The sequence below is a fragment of the Notolabrus celidotus genome, chromosome 13 (assembly GCF_009762535.1).
Source record: "Notolabrus celidotus isolate fNotCel1 chromosome 13, fNotCel1.pri, whole genome shotgun sequence".
Lineage (NCBI taxonomy): Eukaryota > Metazoa > Chordata > Actinopteri > Labriformes > Labridae > Notolabrus > Notolabrus celidotus.
The window spans coordinates 35,614,675-35,642,349 of record NC_048284.1 but is presented as its reverse complement, the minus strand read 5'-3'; the positions used below and the strand labels follow the sequence as shown (position 1 = coordinate 35,642,349).

Genomic DNA, 27,675 nt, shown 5'->3' with positions numbered 1-27,675 from the left:
ACTTTAGGTTGCAGCTCTGCAACTTTAGGATGCAGCTCTCCAGCTTTAGGTTTCAGCTCTACAGCTTCAGGTTGCAGCTCTGCAGATTTAGGTTGCAACTCTGTAGATTTAGGTTGCAGCTCTATAGCTCTGCAGATTTAGGTTGCAGCTCTGCAGCTTTTGGATGCATTTCTGCAGATTTAGGTTGCAGCTCTGCAGATTTAGGTTGCAGCTCTGCAGATTTAGGTTGCAGCTCTGCAGATATAGGTTCTAGATCTGCAGCTTTAGGTCTCAGCTCTGCAGATTTAGGCTCCAGCTCTGCAGCTTTAGGTTGCAGTTTTGCAGATTTAGGTCTCAGCTCTGCAGATTTAGGTTGCAGCTCTGCAGCGTTCAGTCACAGCTCTACAGCTTTATGTTGCAGCACAGTAGATTTAGGTTGCAGCTCTGCAGCTCTTCAGCTCTGCAGATTTAGGTTGCAAAACTTCAGCTCTGCAGCTCTTAAACCCTGAAGATTTGAGTCCTAGCTCTGCAGCTCTTCAGGTCTGCAGCTTTAATTTGCCCCTCAGATATGTGGACTGTCAAATTGCTGTGTTCCTGTCCAACACCATTGAAACAAATAAAGGGACTTATGGGCAAAGGACACTGCTCTGGGCTGCTGGCAGGACTCTGGTCACAGGAAGTGAGCTACAACACTCTGATTTAACAGACAAACACTAACCTGGGTAATGTTCTGCTTTAGAGTCTAAGCCTCGCAGCATGGAGCCTGTTCAGGCCTGATGGATCCAAGCCAAGAACAGTCCCTCACACAGAGGCTCTGCTACACTGTCTCTCATGCCAGTCCTTTTTCACTCTTCTCTGAACTACTGACATATAGTTATAGTTACTCATGTTGTCTTTCTTGAATACATTCATACACTTCTGATTCAGTGACTGTGTGCAGGCCATACACTGCCTCCCACAGAGAGTACCTAAACAAAGGTCTGCGTGGAAACTTTACAGAGAGGACTAGTCTTAACAGAGAAGCTCTTTGAGACATCACAAAAGCTGTATCACAGTGATTTCCCACCATATTAATGTCACCAGGCTGCCTATAATAAACTAAAATAAACTGTATTAGTGTCATCAATGGAAACTTGAAATGGCTCTCCAACAAGATGGTCTTAAAACCACTTGACTAAAGGTCAGAGAGCGTAAATCCACCATCTTTAGACCACTTTCAGTGCTCCATGAAGGAGAGACTCAGCACATTACTGAGATACACATACATGTTCAACACAACCATATTCAGTCTGATCAAATCCATCACACTGACGCGAACACGCTCACTGTGTCAGGCCTGCACACGAGCATCAACTCTTTGTTCCAGAACACAAACAATCCAGACTCTATGTGCAGATTTCACACGGCCTGCCGCTCTGCCACCAGGCCTCACACAGGCCTCACAGAGCTGGGCTCCTCTCTGCTACACAGCCTCGGCTTTCAGCTGCCCACTTTTAAAAACAGGGGAGTGTGTGTGTGTGTGTGTGTGTGTGTGTGTGTGTGTGTGTGTAACTGTGTGTAACTGTGTGTAACTGTGAGTGCGTGTGCACAGTGGTGATGGTGGTGGTAGGGGAGGGGGAAGTATGCGTGCAGGAAATCAAAAATTCTTGAGCACCGCAGCCTGCAGCTGGAGGTTTATTGAAAGCAGGCTAGGGCACCAGCTCCCCAGGTCCACTAACCCCGCCCAGTGCAGTGTGGGAAACTGGGAGGTCTTAGGAATATAGAGGAGCACCTCCCTCTGCCCTGTCAGAAGACATCATTCAAATTTTTGTTTAACCTGGGATCATTAATGAGGTGTGAAACAACAGACGGGTTGTGTCTGTGTTAGACACAGAGTCAGAGTGCAGGAGAAACTGCACCTGTAGCGTAGCTCGTAGCTGTTAGCTCAAACTCAACATACTTTATGATATTTTCATTCTGTTGGATTTGGATTGCGAATCACTTGGACTCGTTAAGGCTGTCTAGTAGGGGTGTAACGATTCTTTTTAACAATGATTCGATTCCTATCATGATTCCTGGTTGCTGATACAATTAAAGGACGATATTGGTTCATTTAGAACGATACGATCAGAAATGATTCAGTGACTTGAAATTGATTCAGTAACATTTTAGCCAAAAATTCAACCAGTGTGACTGTGGAATAAATCCCTTGATACTGGACAGTCCTAGATTCCTGTTGTTTCTGTGATGTTTTTGGCCCGAGCCGAGTTTTGTCCTCGTCTCTGACTAAACATGCTGGCGAGGCCTGAGGCTTCTGCAGAGCTGATGTTACTTTGATGAACGCTGCAAGCGGTGCCTGGACAGCTGGTGTTGTGTGAAATCCCATGGCACCTGTGTTCTCTGCAGGCCTCACACAAACATTAAACCTTGAGTTCAATCTTAACCTGAATCCATACGAGTGCAGCAGAGCCTCTCTGTGTGATGTGAGCATCTGTCTGTGTAACACCGGTGTTATTACAACTTTAACACCCTTCAGCAAAGTTTCTCCAGCATGGCAGCATTATTCAGAAACTGCTCTGACACACCAGATTAAAACTTTGATTTTCTTAAAGTGTGCATCTGATATCTTTATTTACTGAAGCTTAACTCCCCCACAGACTAATGACTGGCTGAAACACTGTTTGATTTCATCCACAAAGCTTCTTCAACATGCAACAAGTCAACAGTCCTGTCCTTCATGCTCCTTTTCTACCAAAGTGAAACCACAACAGTCCCCACCCTGCTGACAGAGGACAGGAAGTGACTCTACATCTGTGCAGTCTGTGCAGTCACCTGTGACCTCGTTGAGTGTCCCTGCACCCGTCTCTCCTGTTCTACATATTTCAGTCTCTCATGAACTCAGCCTGTGGTTTAATAAGAGGCAGTAAAACAATCCTTCACCTCTGTCGTTGTTTCTGAGGGCTTGACTTTCCTCAGGCATCAACTGTCAGGACCACAGCCTGAGCTGAAAATAGAACCTCAGCAACATCAAAAGCCTGATCCTAAACCACTAATCTCTCTGTTTGGCTTCTTCAGAGAAAATATGCATTAAAGAGCGAGGGAGTGAGCCTTCTACAAAACAACTGGCAGCACCAAGACTGAAGCACACACACACAGAAAGGACAGCCTCAGCAGGGCGCGCACATTTTCCTTACATCGTGGAAACATTAATTACCCGCCGACAAGCCCCGACACAGACTCCTATTGAGCAGGTATAGCATAATCTATACACAGTTCACTTTCCAAAGCAGCTCTCAGGAAGGATAGGTTACATGATAGAGCTTATTTTCCAACCATTAAACCCTCACAAACAGCCCAACCACGTGACTGTCTGCAGGGTTTCTACGCCTTATTGGCATAGCACGTCTGCAAACTGTTGGCATACATGACGAGTGCTGCGGTGTTCTCCAGAACATGCCAACAGGAGGGTGGAGATTTACCCAGCCAATCCCAGGACTACAGGAGAAAACAGGCAGCACAAAGTTTTAAGAAGAGGAAGCAGTGAGATACCACAGAGTCCTCTCTGCTTTATGCACTGTCCCTCATCATTCCCAGGACCGCACGTCTTGGTGGATCCTGTTGCACTTGGAGAGTGACCGAGACCGCTTTAAGGAGAAACTCTTCAGATCCTCTTACAGAAAAATGTGCTGCAGCCACGAGACGTGGAGACACTGGGAAACATAGCATGCAGCAGGGCGCAGAGGAGTCCGATCAGACAGGTGACTGAGGCTGTTTTCAAACCGCCTACTATCCTAGCAGTACGTACTGATTCAGTCTAAATTCAGTATGTAGTATGTGAACAAGAGTAACATCTGCAGTATGACAAAACTCCCCGGATGTCGTACTGATTCAGGAACATGTCTCAGTCTGCAGCAGACCAGTCTCCTTCACGTACTGTTTCCCATAATGCACAGCGCTAACTCCTTCTTTTTCCACCTATGACGGGGAACTCAGTTTTTAGGTGCTGTGTAAATTATTAAATTCCATATAAACCACTTCTTCACTTTTTAAATCATACGTGATGCTAAAGAAGCAGTTTATCTATCAGCTTGGTCGTTGTTTACTTCCGCTTTCTGAACTCAGAAATCCAGTGACGCCTGATCCAGCATCCTGCAGACCAGATCCAACAGAACAGTCAGACTACAGACTACCTACGAATGTAGTATGCAGTACGTACTGCCTACTGCATTCGTAGATAGTATGTAGCAGGCCGTTTCGTAAACAGCCTGAGAGATCCTCTGAAACACTGAATCTGTCAGCTTCCTCTGAGTGTCCTGATTTCATAATCCTTTACACCAAACACAGTTAGCCAACCCTCCCGCAACAGCGACTCATTTCCTGAACACTGAAACAGAAGTTTAAACTCTGAGTAACCCACTAAGAGTCTAAAGGTCAGAAAATCTCAGAGAACAGACTGAGCTAAATGTATTTCACACTAGGGATGGGCAATGATTATCCAATATTCGAATATCTGTTCACTTCATAAAAACTGAAGAGTTACTTTGAATATTTTCTCATTTTAAAAGTACAATTTTTCATCATTTACCGGTGCCTGGTTATTATATGGTATTCTCGCCAGACAATGGCGATAGAGTGTCTTGAAGCAAACAGAAGAAGAATGCTAACTGCATTAAATAGCAAAAGAAGAAGAAAACATTAGCGACAGTCGCAGTGATTCTCTCTGTTTCTGAATCTCCCTACTACACATGTATTTCAGAGACTGAGCATGTCTGTAACATGTAAACACACACGCCACGCTGCGTCACAGAAACACAACAAAGATCGAGACAGACGCTGACAGTGCCCGCTACCAGCAGCACCTCGTCCTGCTGCTGGTTAATGTGACTGGCAATGATTATCGAATAGTATTTTGGCTTGAAATGCCCATCCCTATTTCACACAGCTTAACCACAGGGTCACAGAGTCTGCAGGTGAAAGATGTCACATTGCTTTACAGAGTGAGGCTAACACTAGCAGAGCTAGCTCCAGCAGTGTTCAGTCCTCCTTCAGGTCCTCATGCCTGTGCTGGTTCCTCATGTCTCTGGTGGAGTGGTTAGATGTCAGTTTAACCAGACACAGCCTACATACAACTTTATCTCCACTTACCAGATCAACATACAGACAAACCACTTACATTGGGTGAGTACTCCTCTATAAAGATGTTTCTGTCTCTCTGTCAGTATGAACTCTTTCTTTCAAAGAAGGCACTGAGTTAGCTTCCCAGATCAGAGTCGCATTGACAGTGTACTGAGGTGACAGAGCACAACCCTGAGTCTGAGCTCCAGAGTCTAACCCACATCCAGTCAGACAGTGACTCACAGGCACGAGGCAGAGACAACCTGCTGGATCCTGAAACAAGTAGAACAGCCTCAGAGCTGTGCAGGCAGGTGGTGAAAGCCCGGCCCGGAACCCCACACCTGCTGGTCTCTATCCAATCACAGACAGGCAGTCGTGAACTGATGGAGACCAGAGGTAAAACTGATCGGACAGAGACCGGATAAAACAGGTCCAGCAGAATGTTAAAGGCTGCTTGTTTTAGATTCATCCACAACAAGAGTCACTTTCTGATGAGGAGTTTAATTACATGTAGTGAAGTTATCAACACGCTCGGCTCCATCAGGATATGTAGAAGAATAGCAAAGCTGTACTTTTTCATTTCATGTTGTGAGAAACATTGATATAACATGGAAAAGATCATGATGTTATGAGACGACCAAGCAGTACAGTGCAGAGAGTGAAGACAAACATGCTGACAGTCGTCTGCAGGCTAAGTGACTAAGTCTGGTGCTGCAACAGCCTGTGTACGTCCTTCAGATAACAACGCTACCAACAAAAAGCCATAAATACCAGACATAACTGCCCTGTCAATCAAAACCCACAGCCCCGCCTTCCAGAGGAAGTCACACACACACACACACACACACACACACACACACACACACACACACACACACACACACACACACACATACACACACACACACACACACACACACACACACACACACACACACACACACACACACACAGACACACACACACACACACCTCTTTCTCGGTGGCGCAACACTGCAGACACGCAAACACAGCATACCATCCCCCTCACAGATCACACCCAATGTTTCAGGAAAGAGCAGAGATGTAACGGCATGAGACACAACGGATCAGATACAGACTGGAGCTGAGAGAGGATGCTACCTCGTGCTGCTGATTCATTTCATGTACTGTCCATGAAGACAACAACCTCTTTATTCAAACACAGCTTTTCATTCACAGCATAATACAGGAAATACTAAGAGGTTATTCAGACCAGAGTTTACGGCAGGCTTTGTTTGGCCGGTGATATTTGATTCACTGACACAAAAAGCACACACTATATGGTGCTAAAATAAGGGTAAAGGGTAAAAAACAGAATTTGGAAAAAATTAAAAGGGATTTCATAGGGCCCTTTAAGTGTTTTTGAAGGTGGCCAACACCGATTATGTTTTGATAGTCATATCTCATCATGCTGGGAGGCTAAACTTGATAAAACTCTTCATAAAGCATCAGTAAACGTGACGTGTGGCTTAGCTGTACACAAAGAAATCTACTGCTTCACGGCAAGGTCATGAACAAATGTCGGTATGCAAAAGTGTAGACTCCGGATATAAGACTAGTCCACTTTTTCACATGCAGTTTAAAGGGAAAACCCATAGACTGTATAAAATGTGGACGTAGTCTCCGTGACTTCACCCATCTGTTTCTGAAGCGCTGTTTTGAGCCCAATCGTCAGCGGCAGCCATAATGCTGCTGTGGAGCGATTGTGACGTAAAGGAGGTAGGCTTTCAGCCTCCTAGCCAACAGGGCTGTCAAAATTGCTCCAAAATGACATTCGAATATTCGCTCTAAAAAACCCAGAGGTTCGAACCATTTGAATATCTATATTCGCGCATTATGTCAATAACAGGTGGACAAACTAATACAAGGAGACATAACTACTTGTATATGTATTTTTATTTAAGATCTAACATGCCTAAAACATACCTACACATTACAAAACAAGTAAATGACCTAATGGTCTATACCGTGACACTTTTAAGACCGGAGACCTTTCGCCCGCTCGCTCGCTCGCCCCCCTCCCCTCTCTGTGTGTAATGCGCTGAGTGAGTGCTGAACAAGACTTGTGCGAGCAATTAAAGGTCCCGACTCTTGTCCCTAACATAGGCAGGCTTCATTTGGTGATTGAAGTAAATATTATTAACGTTAATTGAACTTAAAGTTAAAAACGAAAAAGTAGTCCACTTACATTCTTGGCGCTTGTATAAAAAAAGAGAGAAAAAACTGCATTATATCCCAGTGTCACTGATTGTTGGGCTCTTTTAGTCCACTGTCAATGTAGGGTCTTAGGCCTGACAGGTTATTTGCCAAAAACACAAGACAGTCCACATGTGAAGAAGACAGTCCACATGAGAAGAAGACAGTCCACATGTGAAGAGGCCAGATCTCTTTTTATTCACTATGTTCCCAGCGGAGGAAAAGACGCGTTCAGAGCGCACTGAGGATCCGGGGACGGAAGGATTTCACTCTGCCGTCTGGTTCACGCTGTGCATGTGTGACTCCTGTGACCTGTCCCTGACCTGTCATGCAGTGCGCCCACTCTCAAAGCAGCCGCTGATGTGTTTTTTCCCACAGTCGAATATTAATTTTCACATTCGAATCTCCGTTTTTTTTTAATATTAGAATATATATACGAATTTAGAATATTCGTTGACAGCCCTACGAGCCAACAGCTACAGTGTTCCTGTCTGTCAATCAAGTCAGCTGTGCCTCTCATTGGAAGACTCGTTATCTCAATATCTTTGAAATTACTGCGTTATGTAAAAATTCACCCCCTCACAGTGTGAGCTGATTGAGAAATGATCTATCCAGACTCCACTGGTCTTTTGAACCAGACTGTAAACATGTTTATTTCTGCTGTAAAGATCGTCTTCTTTGAATTGGTGTGTATGTGGTTTCTGGTACTTCTGGAGCCAGCCTCAAGCGGATCCTTGATGAACTGCAGTTTTAAATACTTCCGCATTAGACTCATATTTTTAGACCAGAGGTTGCCGCTTGGGAGAAACCCAGCTTAAATTATGAGCAATACGGTTATTTATATTTGATATTTTTATCGCCAGACATTTTGACTGATTATATCTCTATATGCCGGACAACTGCACGTGAAACAGGCTGATAAACCCTGATTCAGACATAACAACCCTCTTCTGCATTTCTACACCAACGCTCCCCCTCCTCCTCCCAGCCTCAGACACCCATGGATTCAAACCACTGACCTCCTGGCCCACTGTAGCTGGAGCCTGGGTGGCAGTGCCATCTCTCAACACTCACTGCGAGGCGAATTGAACACAATGAGACTGCTCGCACTCAGGCGCTCAGCGATGACATGCCAAGTATGCAGAAGCCAAATCTTCCCCCTTTACTGCCTTACAGAATGCACTCACTGTATGTCATCATGCTCTTTGAAGAACACAAAGAGCAGAGCACGAACAGCACTTCAGTCTGTGGTCAGCTCCTTCCTCCAGATCACTACAGAACCTGAGCTGTTATCAGGTACGTACACCGCAAGACCCGAACTACACCGAACACACTATTACTGACTACAGCTCCACACTACAGCTCTACATTAGAGCTCCACACTACAGCTCCACACTACAGCCCTAAACTAGAGCTCTACACTAGAGCTCTACTCTACAGCTCTACACTAGAGCTCCACACTACAGCCCTACACTAGAGCTCCACACTACAGCTCCACACTACAGCCCTACACTAGAGCTCCACGCTACAGCTCTACTCTACAGCTCCACACTACAGCTCTACACTAGAGCTCCACACTACAGCCCTACACTAGAGCTCCACACTACAGCTCTACTCTACAGCTCTACACTACAGCTCTACACTAGAGCTCCACACTACAGCTCCACACTACAGCCCTACACTAGAGCTCTACACTACAGCTCTACACTACAGCTCTACACTAGAGCTCCACACTACAGCCCTACACTAGAGCTCCACACTACAGCTCCACACTACAGCTCTACACTAGAGCTCCACACTACAGCTCTACTCTACAGCTCTACACTAGAGCTCCACACTACAGCTCCACACTACAGCTCTACACTAGAGCTCCACACTACAGCTCTACACTAGAGCTCCACACTACAGCTCCACACTACAGCTCTACACTAGAGCTCCACACTACAGCTCTACTCTACAGCTCTACACTAGAGCTCCACACTACAGCTCTACACTAGAGCTCCACACTACAGCTCTACACTAGAGCTCCACACTACAGCTCCACACTACAGCTCTACACTACAGCTCCACACTACAGCTCTACACTACAGCCCTACACTAGAGCTCCACACTACAGCTCCACACTACAGCTCTACACTAGAGCTCCACACTACAGCCCTACACTAGAGCTCTACACTACAGCTCCACACTACAGCTCTACACTAGAGCTCCACACTACATCCCTACACTAGAGCTCCACACTACAGCTCCACACTACAGCCCTACACTACAGCTCCACACTAGAGCTCCACACTACAGCCCAACACTACAGCTCTACACTAGAGCTCCACACTACAGCTCCACACTAGAGCTCCACACTACAGCTCTACACTAGAGCTCTACACTAGAGCTCCACACTAGAGCTCCACACTACAGCTCCACACGAGAGCTCTACACTAGAGCTCCACACTACAGCTCCACACTACAGCTCTACACAAGAGATCCACACTACAGCTCCACACTACAGCTCCACACTACAGCTCTACACAAGAGCTCCACACTACAGCTCCACACTACAGCTCCACACTACAGCTCCACACTACAGCTCCACACTACAGCTCTACACAAGAGCTCCACACTACAGCTCCACACTACAGCTCCACACTACAGCTCCACACTACAGCCCTACACTACAGCTCCACACTACAGCTCTACACAAGAGCTCCACACTACAGCTCCACACTACAGCTCCACACTACAGCTCTACACTACAGCTCTACACTACAGCCCTACACTAGAGCTCCACACTAGAGCTCCACACTAGAGCTCCACACTAGAGCTCCACACTAGAGCTCTACACTAGAGCTCCACACTACAGCTCCACACTACAGCTCTACACAAGAGATCCACACTACAGCTCTACACTACAGCCCTACACTACAGCTCCACACTACAGCTCTACACAAGAGATCCACACTACAGCTCCACACTACAGCTCCACACTACAGCTCTACACAAGAGCTCCACACTACAGCTCCACACTACAGCTCCACACTACAGCTCCACACTACAGCTCTACACTACAGCCCTACACTAGAGCTCCACACTAGAGCTCCACACTAGAGCTCCACACTACAGCTCAATAAATATTCAGTATCATGTTGTTCATGTCTAGGATGGTAGCCGGGATATAGGTGTGATAATTCATGGTGAACAGCTGATGATTGTGCTCACCCTGCAGGGATCCTTATTGCATTATGTGGTATAAACATATAGTGTGAAACAGATAACATAGATGCCTCAGAGATTGAAGACCCTCTCTCTCCACCTCAGCTACCTGTACACTGCTCCCCCTCTATGACAGTGAGTTTATATGAATGAGGCTGAGGAGCAGTCCTGGATGCTTCAGTGTGTCCCTGGACCTCCAGGTGCTTGGCTGAGGAGGAGAAAACTCCCGGCCGGAAATGCTTCCCGCAGCTGTTAGGAGTATCATTCCCCACCTTGAGGCCAACCAAAAGACAAACAGCAGCCAAGTCACGTGAGCGCTCTGCTGCTGCAGGGATGCCATTCAGTCTTATTCCAGCACTCTCCAAACATTCAATTCATAACTGTCAGTGAGCACTTAACCCACACCAAGGTAGCTGACTTCAACAAAGTACAGGAAATATCCCCTGCAATGCTCATCAAATCAAATATGACCTCTCACATACGTACTACACACAGAGAGTGAGATTTAGTCCTGTACATGTGTCCTCGATGGGTCTCCTGGAAGATCAGGAGGACTCTGGAGAACACTTCAAACATGCATGTTCCTGGGGTGCTGGTGGCCTAGCGGTCTAAGCACCCCACATACAGAGGCTACAGTCCTCGTCACAGGGGTCACTGGTTCAATTACCGGCTGCGACCATTTCCTGCATGTTTTCCCTTACGCTCTTCTCCCCACGTTTCCTGTCTCTCTCAGTTGTCCTGTAGAATAAAGGCAAAACACCCCAAAATATAACTTAAAAAAAAACAAGCAAAAAAACCCCAAGAAACATGCATGTTCCTGATGCCCTGTGTCAGGAGGTCAGGAGCTGAGAGCGATCTGTGCCGCTCTGATTACTGGAGTCAGCTCTTCTCTATGACATATCTGGAGAAAGGATCAAACTGACTGTAGTGAGCTCAGTTCGTGAACACAGGATGCTACCACAAGATGAAACATTTCACAGGGATGTGACTTTGACCAACAGAAACACAGGAGCATGGATGGAGCACAGAGCAGATATAAGACCTCTGTGAAAGTTGACTTCTGGTTCAGGCTCCTTCTGTTTGGCATTTGGCAACATTTATATCACATTCATGTAAGTGAAGGTTTAATGTTTGTGATGTGTGTTTACTCATCTTCCTCTCTGTGTCGTCTGTTTTAGAAGGTCTCTCTTCATCACATCAAGGAAAACTTCCTTCATCTTCATTTACAACCACTGGACTTACATGTGTACATTTCAGCACTGTTAGCTTTTATCAAATAACCTGTATTTCAATCACAGACTGTATGAAAAATTAGGGATGCACCGAAAATTCGGCGACCGAAAATTTTCGGCTAAAAGACTTTTGTCACCGAAACAACACAGCCGGAACAGAATGTTGTGATGACGAAAGCAAAAACCGCAGCCAGTACGCGCTTGTCTGGATAAGGGCCAACATGTCTTCCTTTAATTGCAGCACTGAAGTGTCTTCTAAACAAAGAGGCTGAGACGGACCACAGAGTGAAAACAATGACTAGTACACTCTTAGAGTCTGTCGGCACACGTTTCACTGGGATCTATTCAGATCCTCTGCACTTCATTGCGACTGTACTTGATCCACGTTATAAAGATCATTACTTGGATGTGGGAATAAAGCAGCGCGCACCAGAAATGATCCAGGCTGCGATGGATGCAGAGAACCTGCTTGCCTTGATTTTACTGAGGTTAGTACACAGTAAGGATGTAAATTTCAAGTATTCTGATTGATCTTTGGAAATGTCAACGATCAATTATCGATTAATCATTGAAAAAACGTTTTCAGTGTCAAAAACAAAGCCAAATGCCTTTTTTTCCCTGAATCAAATGTTCCTTCACAACACAATGTTTATAACTGACAGTATTGAATATCTACGGATCATATTGAGGGGTTCAAAATGTTAAACATGCTGAATATCAACGTGTGGAGCAGGCTCATAATCTCTGCAGACATACAGTCATAAAAGTGAAGGCTCAGACTTCAACAAGGGAACTGAACAGAAACAGATTTCAGACTCTCAGTGTCCAGTTTTCTGTCTACTCGTTCTTATTGAAGAAAATAAGCATGTGAACGTGGTCAGGTGTCAGCAGGGAGCACAACCAGGTCAGAATTTGTCCGGCTGATCATGACTAGGGGTGTCCCAATACAACTTTTTCACTTCAGATACGATACCGATATTGCAGCCTTGAGTTTTGGCCGATACCGATATCGATTCGATACGATATCAGCACGAATCATACATACTTTTGTTACTTATTTTGTAGTATGGAATGTTATAAAAAGGCTTGATCAAGTGATATCACTCACACAGAGAACAATAAATAAAACACTTTTGTGTCATATCTTTAATTAAACAGTTCAGCCTCTCACTGCTAAAAAGTAAAAAGAAAAAATTCTAAATATGAAGATATTTGGATTCTCTTGAATCAAATAAAAATGCCATGGACACAATATAAGGGTTGTATTGCACTTTTACGACGGTCTCTGAATGCACCTTGCAGCGACAGAGGCACTTGACAGTCAGTTCATGGCACTCTGAAATGCATCTGCATCTTTGATGACAAGGAGTTGATCCAAACTTACTAAATGTGTCTGATGTTTCACCAAACTGGAATAAATCAAGCTGTAGACACTGAGCTTTTTACTGGGAGAGCGGCAAAAACGGCAAACGTCAAATATTAAACAGACGTCCCCCGCTTGTGTCTTTGTCACTAACGCACACCAGGAGAAAAATCATCAATGAAGATGAGACAGATGCATGGAGGTGAGGAGAGCTGGTTCATAAAGCACACCTGCTGCAGGTAGAGACCAAACTAACACTGCGCCCCTCAGATAATAACTCAGCCTGCTCTCCAGTAATGTAAAGGATTGTTCTTACGTTCAATAGTGGACTCGCAGAGTTAGCTTGCGAAAATTCTCATGCTGTTTTCTGTGATGCTGTTTCAAATGTGCGTTGAGGTTCATATTAAACTTCCCCGGTTCTGTGCCACCACAGCTACAACGCCTTTTTTGGACTTAAAACGCAAAATACTGCCACACGGCCGACATCACTCCTACTCATAGCACAGGCTGTTGTTGTGATCACGTGGGCTCTGCTGGATTTGCGCTGCTGGATTGAAGTGCTGGAGCGGGGTCTGGAATGGACTGTTTATATCAGAGTGCTTATAACTGAGGTTTTAAATGCAGGCCGATAAAATCCGATACTGGATTATTTGCTGATATTGGACCGATACCCGATATCAATATCGGATCAGGACACCCCTAATTAAGACCTGAGTGACTGGAGACGTGTCACTCAGCCGCAGCCCCCAGCTGAGCGTCTCCGCTGTTAGCAACACCTTCAGTCAGCCGATTCTGAAGCTCTTTGAGATGCACCATGGGTAGGTTTAATGTGTGCATGACTACGTTTCCCAGCATGCTTTGTTAGCTGTGTGATCAGGTGCAGAGTGTGAGGGGCTTTGGAGGTGTCTGCAGATGATGGGTGGGACAACAGCGCTGATTCTGCTTAGACTGGCAACAACAGGTGTGCCATGGAGGGTGCCAGTGCCAGTCTGGCCTGCAGCCACACACTCACACACTCACACACTCACACACTCACACACACACACACACACACACACACACACACACCCGAACTCAAGCAGCACATTCCTCTAAGGGATAGCACAGCTGAGTGGTTCTGTTATGACATCTCTAACCAGGAGCGGAGGCAGGCCAGTGGGTTTTGGAGGCCAAAGGGCACCATGGGAGGGAGGGAGGGAGGAGGACTTAGCTTACCCAGAGATATCCCTGTCCTGAGGCGCCACTTCCCTTCTTTAACCCCGTTTACATCACTGCTCTCTCCACACAGCCTCTAACTGAAGAGTATCACAGCTTCACTGGATCTGACTCTCTCACACACCTTCCACTGAGGACTCTGTGAGACCACGTTCTGTGCTGTTAAGTTTTAACCATAGAGAGGTCCATTCAAAGACAACAGAGTCAGGAACACAATCTAACTTCAAACCTCTCTTGGAGGATTAAAGTGGGGTCAGACTGAGTCTTATCCTGTCTTGGTGTTGGGTCTCTGTTCATAATTTGACATAGAGTGGTCTAGACCTGCTCTGTTTGTAAAAGAGTCTTGAGATAATGTTGGTTGTGATTTGGTGCTATACAAATAAAGATTGATTGATTGATTGATTGAAGCTTTCAGCTGACATGGTCCAGAGAGGGAACTGGTCTCCGCACACAGCAGGATGCAGGGTGAGGGACCCACAGGCTCCACTCAGTGTGTTTGCAGGGCTGTTGTGCAATCTCCAGAGGAGGGGAGCAGATTCCTTTAGGTGTTGTTTGTTTTCCTCACCCTGGAGCTCAGGTGCTTCTATCAGAGATGTGGGTTCAAAACACGGGCAGCTGTAGGACCTAAATGAAAAGACCACTACTGCTGCAAGAGCTTCATGCAGACCCACTCAGACAGTTGCCCTTGGCAAAGCTAGAATGAACCACAACAAACAAAGGCTCTTCAGCTGGGTGGACTTGGTCCACCACGCCCAGACAATATGTTTTCAGAGAGACAGCGAGGGAGGAGAGGAGGAGAGGAGCCTGAGGCCCACGCTGTTACTGATAGGACCCTGGATCAAAGCTCTCTCCCTTCGTTGGAGAGTACAGAAAACCAGAGAGAGAGAGAAAGATGAGAGAGCTTCAGCAGGCTGTGTGAGAAACGATGAAGGACAGAGTGGTCTCTGCTGGCATTTAAAAACAGAGGAGAGGAAGACGAGCTCTCTGTGCAGCCTCTGAGAGGAAAAGTTGGAGGGAGTGAGAGGCCAGGACCGGCCCACTGGATAAACAGGCAGAGATAAGAGAACAGCAGGGAGGTCAGCTTACAGCCTGCTTACTCACACTCCATCAGAGTCCTGGAGACAGAGCAGACTGACTCTCTGTGCTCTGCTGACTGCACTCAAACTACAAGAGGACGATCCTATTGGTCAACCTCCTTCAAGCTGACGAGTCGGTTCATCAGAGAAGGAGACCTGAGTCAGTTAGACCTCCTCATGAAGGTTTAAATACAGCTGTGCACACGGAGCCTGCAGCAGAGTGACCGTGGACTGAGATGACCTTCAGTGACCTCATCCACAGGGTTTAACAGGGAGCTGAGTTGTCCACAGACGACTCCTCCTCTGCATGAAGCGCCCACAACATGTGCAGTCACATCCTGGACCCCTCTGTGCTTCACAGGATCCTGTCCAAACCCACCTCTGAGCCCGCCATTAAACTGAGCAAATGTCAAAATGCAGACTGAGGTGTTTCTCTGAGCAACGCATTATAAGAGGAAGTGTTACTGACACACACACACACACACACACACACACACACACACACACACACACACACACACACACACACACACACACACACACACACACACACACACACACACACACACACACACACACACACACACACACACACACACACACACACACACACCCTGCTGCAGACTCTCCGTCTGCGCGGTCAGAGATAACAGCTGAACCTGCTTCCTGCTTCCGCTCAGAGAGTGGACCATGTTCCTGCAGCAGAGCTCAGAGCGGCACACAGATAGCAGTCTGAGGTACCTGTGGACACACCTGATGGTGGTCTGTTGGTGAACCTCAAACAGCTGTTAGCTCAGAGAGAGAAAGTCCCAAATGGACGGTCTGAAAAGGTTAAAGGTGGAGGGATGCATGATATGGATTAAGAGTGGTTTGTGCACATCTGAGGTTGAGATGCATTGAGAGACCAGCTCTGTGAACAGAGAATATACAGACTCCACCAATCCTTCATTATTGATCTGTTTGTTGTTATGCTGGTACAACCTTGACCAGAAAGACTCGCCCAGATGACTGAGAGCCACCAAAGACGAGCAGAAAAGACTCACTGTATAAGTATCAATCAATCAAACTACGTGCGCATATCTCCAGGTGCTCTGTGATTTATGATGGAACATTGCGTAAAGTTGGCGTGCAAACGTTTTTTCAAATTGTATTTATTATTAAAAATAATATTTGGCGCACGCCATATCTGGGTTTTAGGAGTAAGTATACTTTGAGTAGGGATTCTAGGCACTCTTTCATAAATGAGACCCCTGGACTCCTGGACATTTCCAGGACTTTAGGGCAGATTTTCCTGACCACACATTCTCTGAAACAACAAGAAGCTTGAATAAAAACACCTGAGAGGAGTTTCATTCTCTCTGGTATACAGGTACAGATGAAGCTCATCTCCATGACTTTCCAGGCCTGGAACTTATCTTAAGTTCCCATGACAGTTCAAAGTTTTCACGGACCATGTGAAGAGTGGTTCTTGGTTGCTTAGAGAAAAAAAAATTTGTATGAGGAGTAAAATAAGACGCGCTCTGAGTGAGAGGTATCAGTGTGACAGCTGGGAGCAGGAGCTCTCTGCAGGCTCAGCTGACTGTGTGTCCGTCTGATGTTGTTGTTGTTGTGACACTTTGCTGTCACTGAGAATAAAGGAGGGGTTAATCCTCCTGCTTCTATTGACCAATAAGTCATAAAGGCCGAACAGAGCTCTGTGAACCACAGTGATCCTCTGACAGAGCTGTCTGCAGAGCTGCAGCTCTCAAACACACTTCTGCTTCCAATTAGCTTAAATGCTACATCCAGAGGAGCTCAGCTATACTCTTTTAATTCATGGTTTCACTACGATCCTATTTCATGGCCCGCTCTCTGCAAACTCCACCAACACTTCATTAGCACGAGAAGCTGCTCTCTCATTATTCCACCACGATGCAGTCTGATTCACCGCTGCTGTAACACACAGGGTGTGTTTTCAGATCTTCAGCTGAGCGCCCCAGCAGTCTGTAAACTGAGGAGATACTCAGACTCACTGATGAATACACACACACACACGTTCACTGAGGAGTTCTTTACTTTACACACCGCAGGCCGGGGGAAGCTCCTGCTCTAGTCTGTTCTTAATCTAACACCAACATCAGGTTCAATGATGAACTCAATAACCATCTACATGTAAGGAGACGGAGGTGTTAGTGTGAAATCAGACAGGAGGAAAACCCTCTGCTGCTGCTGCTCTCCATGCTCTGCTGAGCTGACATCAACAAGAGGAGAGGACGGAGGACTGACACGGGACTTCCACCAGATCCATGTCCAGCCCGTCTCTGACCAGCTGCGGTCCGGCTCTGTGCTTCCTCGTCTATCAACAACTAACCAGTTGTGTTTTCAGAATGCAACACGGAGCAGGACCCCCGGACGGCTGGAGTCATGTGACCGAGGTTTCCCGCGGTAATTACTGAATCAAGGATTCTCCTCCTCCTCTCCTCATCCATGTTGTCTTTCTGGTCCTCTGAAAACCTCTGACCTGTTGACTCCAGGCCTGGCTCCGCTCATCATGACTTTGGTTTGTTGTTGTAGTTAAGTGAAATACGATCTGGTGATAACACAGAGTGTTTTATTCTGAAAATTAACCAGATGTTTTCATTTTGTTGTGGTGCCTAACTTCCTGTCTTGCTCCATCCGCTCTGTTGAGATTGATGCATCGTGCTCCAACGGAGAGGATCCAGTGGAAGTTAACACATTGGCTAGAATAGAAAAGTATCAGATCCGGTGCTGTGCCTGTTTAGAGAAGGACCGGACATGGGCCAGGTGGAATTTGGCAGTTAGACCCAATGTTTCTGTGTCACAGCATCTATAACGTACACACATTAGATCCATCCCTTACTCCAGTTCTCACTCTCTCACAAGCTACACTACCTCTCCAGCATCAACACACACCACCATCAGCTGGTCACCAAGAGGTCAACAAACGCAAACAGCAGAGCTGCATGTTGTTCACGACAGTTGACCATAAAGCTGCTAGTATTTAACCTCCAGATAGATGCTGATCCAACGCCTGCTCCGTGTGTCATCATGACGTGGGTCTGTCAGCTCAATGAGGAGCTCTTCTTCCTCCTCTTGAAATCAGTTGTTACTCAGCTGCAAAGTGCTGAGAAGGAGCTGCTTCATAATGCACGGAGCGCTGAGCAGGCCACAACTACAGGTGTGCTGAACTGTGCAGAGTGCGCCTCCATGCATGCAAGTTAACCCTTGAACTGGAGAGGAGCGAGAGCTGCGTGTGTAATGGAGGACTCCTTTAAAAGCGAGGAGTCAGGAGAAGTGGACGGGGGAGGGGGCTCTCTTCCTGACAGCCACACACAGAGTGGGGGAGGGTTAAAAACACCAACCACCATCTTCCTTAACTCTGCTGGCATAATGTGATGGATCCTCCCCTCTCTACCTACCCTAAGCCTCTAGCCTGACACGCTGAGGAAAACACACACAGTGTAATCAGCAGTGTGCAGAGGTGGCAGAGAATCAGGCTGTGCTGTGATTCAGAGTGTGCAGCAGCCTCTGAGTTCAGACAGAGAGAGGTAAGAGAACACTGTTCCTCATGTTCACTGGCTCTTTACTCCAAACACAACCATGCAGCAACGACACATCCAGCACCCCCACCCTGCACTCCCATCAGTCCTGTAGTGAAAAAACTGCACCCCCACCCTGCACTTCCATCAGTCCTGTAGTGAAAAAACTGCACCCCACCCTGCACTTCCATCAGTCTTGTAGTGAAAAAACTGCACCCCACCCTGCACTTCCATCAGTCCTGTAGTGAAAAAACTGCACCCCCACCCTGCACTCCCATCAGTCCTGTAGTGAAAAAACTGCACCCCCACCCTGCACTTCCATCAGTCCTGTAGTGAAAAAACTGCACCCCACCCTGCACTTCCATCAGTCTTGTAGTGAAAAAACTGCACCCAACCCTGCACTCCCATCAGTCCTGTAGTGAAAAAACTGCACCCCCACCCTGCACTTCCATCAGTCCTGTAGTGAAGGAACTGCACCCCCACCCTGCACTCCCATCAGTCCTGTAGTGAAGAAACTGCACCCCCACCCTGCACTCCCATCAGTCCTGTAGTGAAGAAACTGCACCCCCACCCTGCACTCCCATCAGTCCTGTAGTGAAGAAACTGCACCCCCACCCTGCACTCCCATCAGTCCTGTAGTGAAGAAACTGCACCCCCACCCTGCACTTCCATCAGTCCTGTAGTGAAAAAACTGCACCCCCACCCTGCCCTCCCATCAGTCCTATAATGAAAAAACTGCACCCCCACCCTGCACTCCCATCAGTCCTGTAGTGAAGAAACTGCACCCCCACGCTGCACTCCGATCAGTCCTGTAGTGAAGGAACTGCACCCCCACGCTGCACTCCGATCAGTCCTGTAGTGAAGGAACTGCACCCCCACCCTGCACTCCCATCAGTCCTGTAGTGAAGAAACTGCACCCCCACCCTGCACTCCCATCAGTCCTGTAGTCCTGTAGTGAAGAAACTGCACCCCCACCCTGCACTCCCATCAGTCCTGTAGTGAAGAAACTGCACCCCCACCCTGCACTCCCATCAGTCCTGTAGTCCTGTAGTGAAGAAACTGCACCCCCACCCTGTGCTCTGATCAGTCCTGTAGTGAAGAAACTGCACCCCCACCCTGTGCTCTGATCAGTCCTGTAGTGAAGAAACTGCACCCCCACCCTGTGCTCCCATCAGTCCTGTAGTGAAGAAACTGCACCCCCACCCTGTGCTCCCATCAGTCCTGTAGTGAAGAAACTGCACCCCCACCCTGCACTCCCATCAGTCCTGTAGTGAAGAAACTGCACCCCCACCCTGTTGTGTCAGTCCTGTTGTGCAGACTTCAGATGATAAATCAGGAAACAGGTTTTTCAGGACAGCAGATTGAAGTGTGTGTGCACAGCTTTCAACAACACGTCAGCTTGTTGTAAAACGTCTTCAACTTCACTGTGTTTATTGAACACAAGCAAGCACATGTGAGCCAAGTTCTTCCCCTCCGTCAACAAGCATACATCTTTCATCTGTCGCCCTCAAACCTCTCCACTGGGTCCGTTTATACCGACACAGAGCAGGGAGCACCACAGTCCTGATATCAGACTCCGCAGGCTCAGTCTCCTCCTCACTGTGGCAGACCAGCCAGGCCTCATAGCAACATATTCGCCCAGCTCCAGGCACACATGGTTTCAGTTAGGGGTCTGCACCTATAAACAGTTGGCCGTGGCAGCTTATTGGTCAGGAAGTGCAATGTTGACTGCAAGTCAGGACAGGCACAAGCTGCTAATGAATGATGTAGTCTCTGACAGAGGGACAGCAGAGTGTGGATCAGAGACCGACTCCCAGTTTAGGCTCAGTACGGTTTGTGAATTAACTCCTATGTTTCAGAGCACCCAAGAAAAAACAGCCGGTCCACATCTGCTGAGAGACAGAAGTCACCTGGACCATTAAACAGGGCTGAACCTGCCACACATTTCACCTCTCTCCCCTCTGTTAGCACACACTGTTTGCATGTACAAGATCAGGGCAGTCTGTACTGGTCTACAGTCTGATTTGATAGAATAGAGTACGTCAGTCAGTGATCTGAAGCCCTGCAGAGGAGAGTCACACACACTCACACTCACACAGATAAAATCTTGACTAGAATTTATAATCCTTCTTCTGACCTACAAAGCTCTTAATGATCAGACACCTTCATATCTTAAAGAGCTCATAGTGCCCTATTACCCCTCTAGAACACTACGCTCCCAACATGCAGGCCTGCTGGTCCTACCTAAAGTCTCTAAAAGTAGTATGGGAGGTAGAACCTTCAGTTATCAGGCCCCTCTCCTTTGGAATCATCTACCAGTCAGGGTCCGGGAGGCGGACACCCTCTCTACTTTTAAGAGTAGGCTTCAAACTTTCCTTTTTGATAAAGCTTATAGTTAGAGCTGGATCAGGCTTGGACCAGCTCTTAGTTATGCTGCTATAAAGGTTAGACTGCCGGGGGAACTGTCACAATGGGATCCTATCTCAGTCCCTTCCCCCCAGCCCCCTCATCACTTATTAACACTAGCAGAGCTAGCTCCAGCAGCCTTAAGTCCTCCTTCAGGTCCTCATGCCTGTGCTGGTTCCTCATGTCTCTGGTGGAGTGGTTATATGTAGGGGTGGGAACTAATAAGATTTTATCAATGTCAATGCCATTTTCGATTCTGCTTATCAATCCAATTCCTTATCAATTCTCCTAACGATCCCTGAGTATTTTTATGAGGGGGTAAATGTAGTTCTACAGTCTTCTGCACCAAAAGCAACCACTTTATTTTTTTCTAAATTATGTCTGAACCAGACTGAACATGAACATATTCAACTTGAACATACTGAGCCATAGGTTGACCTCATTCTCGGCCGCATGAGTCCAGACATGGCCCCTTGAGCCTGAGGGAAAGACTTTGAATTTGGAGAGGAAAAACGCTTTTCCTCTGGGGGTCATCACGGAGGTCTTTTATCTGCACTCTGTGCCTCATTTTCAGCTGTGTGTGACACGTAATGCAACGTACTATGATGTGACGTGACGTTGTGCTGGGAAATTAATCGTTTAGAAGAATCGATAACATTCGAGGTGTACAATTTCAAAGGAATTGATCAATTGGAACCGGTTCTAAGTCGGATCCAGTTTTCGATTCCCACCCCTAGTTACACTACATACAACTTTATCTCGACTTATTAGATCAACATACTGACAAACATGCCGAGTTACCAGATGACATCATTACCTGTGCTCCTTTACATCCAGGTAGTAAAGCTGCAGAGGGTTATGGCAGCAGACATTAACCAGAGCTACAGCTCCAGCTAGTGGTGGGAGGCTGAACTACAGCGAGGACACAACATGTGACCCACATTACAGACCAACAGTAATAAAAATATGAGTTTAACTGACAAGTTACTCTGCGAGGGTGAGGATGTTTAATCGTTTAGAGAACTGCTGACAACCTTGTTTTTTATTTCATTTAGAGAAACAAAACTTGAGATTGACTCTTTATTTCTTTATGAATCTTAAGTATAGATTACTGTATGAGCTTATAAATCCTACTCACCTTCTCTTATGTCCAACAGACACTGTAGTCTGTCCCATTTATTACTACCACTGACTGGGCACAGGTTGGCAGACTGACATTTCACTCGTGGTTGGTCTTAACCAAGCTGCAACCTCCGGCCGTGAGAATAGAAGCAAATGCAGTAGTGTTAAAAACTGCAGTTCTTCGAGAGTCCACTAGAGGCTGGCTGCAGAAACACAGGAAACCACACACACACTAAGTCAAAGAGCTGATCATTACAGCAGAAATAAACATGTGTAAAGCCTGGTTCAAAAAAGAGTTAGGTCTAAATAGGTCTTTTCTCTATCAGCACACACTGTACGGGGGGAATTTATTATAACTCATCAGTTATGAGGAGCGAAGATATTAAAGTTACGAGTTTTCCATAATGAGAGGCACAGCTAACTTGATTGACAATTGGGAACACTGTAGCTGTTAGCGATGCGGCTAAAGGCCCACCTCTTTACCTCAAACTAGCTCGAATGAAGTTAGGTTGAGTTCAACATTTCCAATATGGCAACCCCAGACGATTGGCTTCAAAACTGAGCTTCAGAAACAGATGGGTGACGTGATGCAGACTACGTCCATTATTTATAGTCTATGGTCTCAACATGACGACTAATTTCACGTTCACACGCTCAAGCAAAAGCTATTTTTGCGAATAGATAAGCAAGATTATTTTGTGTTACTCGCTCTATTCGCATGTCAAAATCGTGTGTACATGAACGTGCTAAGGCGAGAATTTTCGCAAGAGGGAGGGGGGGTTCTCACGCCAAAGCAGTTTCCTGTTATCAAACAAGGTTGAGCTTAAGGACATTGAATGGGGATGCAAAAGGGGGCAGAGCTAACTTCCTACTACAACCCATAGCTGACAGACAAAGGTTTTCATAACTCAGCAGATGATCCTCCTCCCTCTCTGTCCTCACAGTGAGCTTCTGTTTATTCCTCATCCCATGAAAACAGGTAGAGTCACAGAGTTCAGGAAGCTGCACAGAGACAGAATCAAAGTGTTCCATATATTCCAGATGAGTGAATCTCCGCTGATCCATCACACCTCATGTCACCGGCTGATCTGCATGTGGATTGGCTATCGTGGCTTGATGGATTCACTGGAGTTCAGATATTACAACTCTCTCGAATCATTTGCACGAATGAATTCGCCCAATTTGCTCGATTCGCACCGCCAGACCACTACTCGCGTCTATTCGTGTCTCTACATTGACTTCACATGTAATTCAATCGCGCAAATGATTTTTATTCGTGTTTGGTGGGAATGCCCCATAAGTTTCAACACACAAAGAGATTACCTGTGCCAGGTAGACCACCACAAATACCCAACATTACCTCCAAACTATAATCACACTGCAACTGGAGAATCTAAAACCTTTATGTTCATTAACATGTTGTTTTTGTTTGCAATCATAAAGGTTGACTACACGAAAAAAAACAGGAAGGTGCCAGAAAATATCTCCTCAACCGATTTCAATATCCTCTGATCAATCTTACAAACCACCTCCATAATCCCAGTTTGCCTCCATGATAACCTGACCGTGCACATGACTGTCAGACACCGCTCCTGTTCCTCAGCCTCTTAGGAGACTCTCTAGTGACCTGAACACAATATAAACTAAGGGTCAAAACCCGGACTAGCTACCTCAAGGCGCATAAACAACAACTACAAAAAAAACAACAACAACAACAACTGAGCTGTCAATCATGTTAAAACAGACCCATGTTCAGACCAGCTCCGGTTGTTCAGACCAGCTCCCAGTGTTAAAACCAGCTCCTAGTGTTCGGACCAGCTCCCAGTGTTCAGACCAGCTCCCAGTGCTCGGACCAACTCCCAATGTTCGGACCAGCTCCCAGTGTTCAGACCAGCTCCCAGTGTTCAGACCAGCTCCCAGTGTTCAGACCAGCTTCTACTGTTAGGACCAGCTCCCAGTGTTTGGACCAGCTCCCAGTGTTCGGACCAGCTCCCAGTGATTGGACCAGCTCCCAGTGCTCGGACCAACTCCCAATGTTTGGACCAGCTTCTAGTGTTCAGACCAGCTCACAGCATCACCATATACACCCACACACCCACACTCACACACTCACACCCACTCACACACACACACACACACTCACACACACTCACTCACGGGAGATGACTAGAAGTGGAGTTGATTCCTGATTTGAGTCACCTGTTGTGTTCAGTGTCAGTGTCTTCATGAAGTCATGTAAATCAATACTTAAAGAGTCATACAATAACCCTGCCTTGGCTGGATCAGGCTTTTGTTGACTGACGTTAGCATTTAGCTCTCTTATTGAGAGGCATGGACACAGACACTGTTGTGCCTTGAAATCATATCCTGTGTAATAAATTTGCATAGTGTCCGTGACGTCCCCCATCTGTTCCTGAAGCACTGTTTTGAGGCAATCATCAGCAGGAGCCATGTTGGAAATGCTGAACTTAACCTAACTTCTGTTAGGTTCCTCGCGAACAGCAACAGTGTTCCCGCCTGTCAGTCAAGTCAGCCGTGTCCTTATTTTGGCAAAACTTGTAAGTTGAATATATTCGACAATAACGTAATATAATATATTGACCACCCATCCAGTGTGTGCTGAAAGAGAAATGAGCTACTCAGACCTAAACTAATTTTTTGAACCAGGCTGTAAACATGTTTATTTCTGCTGTAAAGATCGTCTCTTTGAATGGGTGTGTATGTGTTTCTGGTGTTTCTGCAGCAGCCTCAAGTGAACGCTCGATGAACTGCAGTTTTTAACACTTGAGCATGGCCTTCATATTTGAAGACCAGAAGTTGCCAGCTTAGCGAAGCAAAGTTATTTTGGCTTGATCCATGAACCGAACTGTGAAAATGGTGATCCGTGTTTTGACTAAGGGTTCTGAGATCTTTTAGCCCCCAGAACTACTTTCCCCTGAACTAAAAAGTTCCTGTGCCCCTATTGTTGTCTGCATTTAACCGTGGGCTGAAGTCCCGGGTAGATTGTGTAAATCAGGCCAGTGACGTATTGAGAAAAAAAAAGTAAATGCACTACACCACCAGACCAGTAGAGGGCAGTAAAACAAAGAGGAATGACATTCATCACAGATGACACCATAGAAGCAGACAGACAGGCAGGTATCATTAACACAACAGTTAGCCTGTTAGCATGAAGAGACTCAGCTGGTGCTGTTTTAGAGATAAGCGCAAGTAGCAAAGACGTTTCAACACGGCTTTAAAATCCTTTTGAACTCAAAAAGCTGTGGCAGAGATCGGCTGGTGTTTTGGTTTAAACAGCGACCCTGTTAACTGGAGACTTTCAGCCGGATGCATCCCTCATAAATGTCTTTAGACCATCATTAAATATCGGATGAGGATATTTTGAAATCTTAATAAAAACTAAACTAGTTTGCATTCCCAGGAACTCCCTCTGTGTTTCAACAGCTGTGTAAACTCCACAAACACTGACACGTTCAGCTGAAGGTCTCCAGTTTACAGGGTCACTTTTAAAACCGGAACACCGGGAGAGACGCATTCACGGTGGGCTGAGAGAAGACTACTGTTACAAGCTGCTGAATCAAGAGAATCACAGCTTCTTCTTTTGAAAAGTACACACACATACAAAAAAGATAGAACAAATAAAAACTAATGAAAGAAAGAGAAATCAAGGGAATCACAGATGTGTTTGATGTTAATGTGGACGGAGGGAGGAATAAAAACACTGAGGTTAATCTACCAATCAGACACGTTCAGCATTGCAGGCCCTGCCCCCGAAAGTCCCAGGACCTTTGAAAAGTACTACCCCCCTAGCAGGGGCTTTTTAGGGGGGAGATTATCTACACCTGAACTAAATTTAGACCCTGGGTCCACAGGTCGAAACGCACGTAGTTCAGGGTAAAGTTCCTCCAGTTGAAAAACGCCTTTAGCGAAGCAAAGTTAAATAAATGTCCCTGTCTTTTATTTTGCGTTGACTCATGAACCGAACTATGAAAATGGTGATCCGTTGCACCCCTAGTACTTACCCTCTCCATAAACTACTAACAATAGAGTATCACACAGATGTTAAATTCCAGTGCATCGTTTTTAACTTTAAAAAGATTTAATCTCCGAGGAGTCAAAAATAAGTCCTGATTTAAAGAACGTGCAGTGTATTTTTCTTTAATCTAAAGAACAAACTCAAGGGAACGAGTTGCAGCTTCAAAACTGACCAAATAGTTGATTTTAACACTAAGTCCCGCCTTTGACAGGTCCGATAGCCAATCATAGCTCAGGATGTTTGAGTAGCACCTCGGACAGCCAATCAGATCTCAAGGGGACCCCTGGCCACCCCTCTGTACGTGCCCCTGTTACAGTGTAGAAAACAGAACCTAGCCTGCTCAGAAACCAGCACAAAGTCCACAAAGACTGGGTAAATGTGGTACCTGAGGGCTGCGCTGCCCCTCAGGCTTTGTTGGACTCAGACTCTTTAGACTGTGAGACCGAGAGAAGCTACAGGTCATGATTTAACATTTCCATCTCCGGCTGCTTCAGAGGAGAGCTCAGTGGAAAAAGTAGCCCAACATGAGCTCCGGTAAAAAGACCCTTAATGAACCTTTACTGATATAAACCTGAGAGCAGACTCAGGGGGGGTAGTGGATCTGGTTCTGAGGCTGGACTCTGAGGTTCTCCCTCGGCCCAGAGGGGAGCAGACCCCTCAGTTAGCTTAGCCGTGAACTTTTTCCACTTGTGAAACTTCAGGTTTCCATTTTCTCTGTGACACAATGAAGCTAGCAGTGAGAGTTTCCCTTCTCTCAAAGTCCACTAAAACACTCTAAAACCCCACCATTTCTCTCCGGTAACAGCCCGAGGTAACTCAGGGACACTCACCGCTCAGTCTGCGCTCCCCGGGCTGCCTACAACACCCGAGCCCGCCGCCGGAGCTCCGGAGGGCCGCGGAGCTCGGAGAGGGGTCCAGCCAGGACCAGGGACACGGAGAGCCAGCTGAACCGAGGCCCTGGGCCTTGTGTGTCCTCGGACCCGCGTTTGGGGAGGTGTACCAGGCCCTGCGCCGTGTGACAGAGACTAATACCTTTCTGACAGCTCCTCTTCTTCAGCCCCCCCTCCCCTCGACAGCCTTCTCTTTTCTCTTTTTCTCTCTTCCAGCAGATACGAATCAAAATACTGGCTCACAATATGGCGGCTGCTCCAGTGAGCTGCTCTCGCGAGAGTTGGAAGAAAGCGTGTTT

At 46.5% G+C, this 27,675-nt stretch overlaps 1 protein-coding gene across 1 annotated transcript in view; it reads right to left on the bottom strand.

The window, feature by feature from the left end:
- Positions 1-27,671, bottom strand: part of tab2 (TGF-beta activated kinase 1 (MAP3K7) binding protein 2) — a gene marked incomplete at its 3' end in the record, with an annotated part of 40,982 nt that extends 13,311 nt beyond the window's left edge. Inside the window, exon 1 of the mRNA XM_034699916.1 lies at positions 27,317-27,671. The remainder of the gene's footprint in view (positions 1-27,316) is intronic.
- Positions 27,672-27,675: the final 4 nt, after the last annotated feature.